The following is a 4,630-nucleotide window of genomic DNA, read 5'->3' on the forward strand; positions in this document are numbered from 1 at the left end:
GCTTCATTTAAATGGCCAGCCTTGGGTATCGCAGCTCATAATTACGTCACCGATACAAGAGGGGGCGATCGCCGTTTAGATGTACAGTGATAGACTGGCTTATGAACTTAATTGGTTCCCAGATAGTGTGTGTAAGGCGAAAATTGTGTATCCCAAAAATTAATTTCCCATAGGAAACCATTAAAATGAGAATAATCCGTTCCCAGGTCCTCATAAAACATAATGTTCTACTTTCTAATTTTCTAAGCCTTAAAACGACACAAAATATATCTTATTTTATGTTTAATAAATGTGCTATGATATTATAATTAAAGAAATTAACTGTACTGTATAATAAAGTGGTTTTATTTACCTTTGTGATGGTCGTTGATGGCTTGATGGAATGTAGTGGCCAGTTTCATCAGCATTAAACACTTGATGAGGAACATAGCCTTCTCCATTCACCATCTTGAGGAATGATCCCTTGGAGGTGCTTTCTCTGCTATCATTTTACCTAGTTCCTCATCAATTGTGTCCTGTTTAGCTGCATTGATAGCTTGTATCAAGTGTACAGATGGCTTGTGCAGGTTATTTGTGGAGCCTGATTAATGAGATGTTTTAACCTTGCAGTCTACACTCTGCCTTTGAACTACCAATAAAGTTGAAACGAGTCCAAATTTCACTGTTTTATATCCATTTTCTCACTCTCTGTCATCTGCCTATTTTATTTGCAGCTCTGTGTTTCTATAATGCCCCCCCCCCCCTCGCCACTGCTGCGTTCTTGACCAATCACGTGCGGCTTTAACCGAAGACTGGGGGCGGCGAATAGAGGAGCAAAAAATAGTCGTCTGCCATTTCCTTGTTAGAACGGGCTCGACACATTACTCATTGTGGCGCTCTGTGTGTATCCTGAAAAATTGTTCGTATGCCAAGATTAAATTCTTGTGAATTTAACATTCGTAAGCCGAAAGGTTTGTTAGCCAAGGCGTTTGTAAGCTGAGGTATCACTGTATGTAGCACCTTAAAAGCTGGCACGGGGTGGTTAAGCTAAGTGAATTATTTGGATCGCATAAACGTCATGCTATTGGTCGCTAATTCCTCACATGTAAATTTTCGGTTTTTTACTTTGTCTAAGGCAAAGGGTTCGAACATATTATTTGTTTATTTATGCATTTATTTGTAGCGAAGGATCTCCTCAGGGTTGAAGTCCTAATGGTAGCGCTGCTGTGCAACTGGCCCCTCCCTCCCTTTCCACAACCAAAGAGTTAAATTCCTGTCGGGCAGATATGAAGCTGTGCCAGGAATGTCCAACGAGGCCGGAGCGGAAAGAGAGCACAGCTGCCTCTTTTTAGGAGCCATTGGGTCATTCATCCGAATCGATTATTTTGAATCTTGTTGCAAAGGGGTGTTGTGGCTGAGATAGGTTTACTGGTGACGATAAAGTGCTGGTTATACCTCTTGCAATGTTTTTCCCTTCCACGAGGGAGCAGCATTTGCCTTTTGTCCATGTTTGTGCTGACAGCTTCAGGTGTTGTTAAAGGGCTATATAAATCAATATGTATTGTCAAAGTCAACTTTATTGTCAAATATGCTAATATGCCTGACATACAGCACAGATGAAATTAATGTCCTCTCGGACCCAGCGTGCAAGGCACTTATAATGTGGCTAAAAAAGACATACAATTGACAACAGACAATGCATGTAATTTCCGAATGTAAAGTGAAGTAGTGTCGTCTGTAAAGTGAGGTAGTGACGTATGTAAAGTGAGGTAGTCTCGTATATAAAGTGACGTAATGTAGTAATGCAAAAACAAACAACAAAAAAGGGCTGAAGTGAGGTCTTGCAGAGAAAACAAAAGAAAGAACAGAAAAATAGAGTTCAGGATGATAGTACAGCGTGTAGTGTGTATTCAGAGTTCGGTGAGTGTGGCAGTGGGAAGGGGGAAGGGGGGGCAGGGCTGGGAGGGAGTTGAGTCTCCGGACTGCCTGATGGCAGAAACTGTCCTTGAGCCTGCTGGTCTTGGCTCGGGGACTCCGCGGTCTCCTACCCGATGGCAGCAGGCTGAAGAGGCTGTGGGAGGGATGGGTGGGATCGCCAGCGATCCTGATGGCTCTGCGGGTGTTGTAAATGTCCTGAAGGGGGGGGTAGAGAGACACAGATGATCTTCTCAGCTGTCCTCACGATGCGCTGCAGAGTCTTACGGCAGGACACGGTGCAGGCGCCGTACCACACGGTGATGCAGCTGGTCAGGATGCTCTCGATGGTACCGCGGTAGAGGGAGGTCGTGATGGGGGTCGGGGCTCCAACTCTTTTGAGCTTGCGGAGGAAGTACAGGCGCTGGTGGGATCTCTTGGCCAGTGATGCCGTGTTGTGGTATTGTATTTTGTACAGCTACCCCCATTTCAAGCTCAGATAACTACACCCATATAACCTGGGAATTAAATCTTTCTTTTTGATGAAAGAAGAGAGTCTAAGGTTTCGTACGCTGAATTGAAAGTTTATGTAATCCTGAAACTCAATTGTCTGTGGGTCCTGCAATTTGAGTGAAAATGATAAAAACTCTGGGAAACATTTTTGCATGTGGCCTGGCAGTGAATGAGTTAAATAAACGCAACGTTTTGCAGTCAGGTCATGCTTGTTTTTATTTGATGGTGATTTTAATGTTGGTCCAAATATTTGCCACTGTTTTTTTTGTTCCTAACTTTGACCAACCGAAACGTATCGACAGTCAACAAAAAGATAATTGCCTGCTGTTGGGATAAATGATGGATCTCTTTCTGGTTCTGGGCTTTACAGAGTTTTATGATGAAACATCAGCAGGGACCAAAGTTGTGAAGAAAAAATATTACTTTATTATTGTAGACAACAGAGAGACATGTCAGGTCAAAGTGGGAGAGCCAAAAGAGAGAGTCACCGCTTTCACCTGGTTTTATACATACAGCAGTGATGACATCATTTCGACCGGGCCTATCAGCTACGAGAAGGATGTAATATTATGTCAGACTGAAAAAATAAAGATGTTTAATAATGGTACACCCTACAGATACACACTTATCAAATAAACTACATACATCTATATATAGACTAAACTTACATAGGCAAAGGAGTTGAAATGAAGTAACATAGGATGTTTACGGATGTGTATATAAAAACGTTCTATCGCCTGCCCTAAATGTAAAGCATTTTTTTCAACAGCACTGCACAGTATTGGGCAATACATTGAATTTCCAAGGTTAAAACATTTAAAGGACAACCGACACCATTTTTTTTGTTTCCTAACTGACATCAGAAAAATATTTTAGAGCATCTAAAATACCCAAAACACGCAGGCTGATATTTTTAGTCAAATCCAAAACACCAATAAAAATGTCCCAAAACTGCCACAAAATGAGATTGGAAGTGCCACCCCTTTGTTTGTGGCGTCACGATTGCTCACACGCTGCTTTGCTCCAGAATCAAAACAATGGCTTCAGATTCAGACAAGATGCTTTCTTGTTACTCATCCAGTTATGAATTTGATTCAAATAGTTCTGAAGAGGAAAGCAGAAATGTTTGCAATCGATTAAAGAAGTCCTTCAGTATCAATTCGAGCTGTCTGGACTCCAATGTAGCGCCCAAAAGATGCACAGGATGGCGCACAAGCTCTGTTGAAAATGGGCTGATTTGTCCGCTGGGAATTTGTGTAAACGTACACATTCTTCATGCATGTTACCGCAATTCGCTGCGACACACGATTCACCATTGTGTTATTTATGTAGTTTTCCTTCTAATTTCGCGATCAACACGGTGTTTTCAGATGAAAAAAGTACCCAAAATGCATTATGTGTCGCTTTCTCGGTCAGGGGCGTTCCCTCCGTGACGTCACTTAGGGCATCATCATCACTCGAAAACAAGACTTCCTGAATATCCAGCACGAGTCTTCAAACGTAAAATATAGCTATATGTGGTGGAATTTTCTAAAAATGTGCTCGGTCCTTTAAAGGACAACCGAAACCTCCGGACAAGTTGCGTCCATAATTTGTAAAATCACTTCAAATGAGCAATTGAGCGTATTTTACAAAGATTCCACCGCATATAGCTAATAGCCGGGAAAGCGACACACAATGCATTTTGCGGTACTTTGTTTGGTCTGAAAACTTGACACAAATTCCCTCTCGAATTGATTTGGGAGGACTCCTTTAATCGATTGCAAACATGTATGCTTTCCTCTACAGAACTATATGAATCATATTCATAACCGGATGAGTAACAAGAAAGCATCTTCTCCGAATCTGAACTCCGTGAGCCATTGTTTTGTTTCTTGAGCAAGGCAAGACGACTTGGCGTGACGTCACGAACTGGGGGCATGGACGTTTTGAAAATCCCCAGTTTCGAGCTGATTTGTACCAGATTTTGGACACTTTAAGTCCTTTTAATTGGGGTTTTGCATTTGACTAAAAATATCAGCCTGCGTGTTTTGTGTATTTTAGATGCTATAAAACGTTATTCTGATGTCAGTTAGGAAGCGAAAAAATGTTGTCGGTTGTCCTTTAAAAGATTGTCAACATTTCTGTCCTTAAAGTCAGTTGGGCACGTTGCGGCTCCTTGTGGGTCATGGTTTCTGAAGGACGAACGCTGAAGACACCTGTGCTCTCTTTCTTCTCCTTTCAG

The 4,630-nt window shown here is 41.9% G+C and overlaps 1 protein-coding gene across 3 annotated transcripts in view; it reads left to right on the top strand.

Moving 5' to 3' along the window:
- Positions 1 to 4,630, top strand: part of zbtb4 (zinc finger and BTB domain containing 4) — a 41,285-nt gene that overhangs the window by 28,916 nt on the left and 7,739 nt on the right. The window lies entirely within an intron of this gene.

Source organism: Hippocampus bargibanti, linkage group LG02 (assembly GCF_051943395.1).
Source record: "Hippocampus bargibanti isolate YZ-2025 linkage group LG02, ASM5194339v1, whole genome shotgun sequence".
NCBI classification, from domain to species: Eukaryota; Metazoa; Chordata; class Actinopteri; order Syngnathiformes; family Syngnathidae; genus Hippocampus; species Hippocampus bargibanti.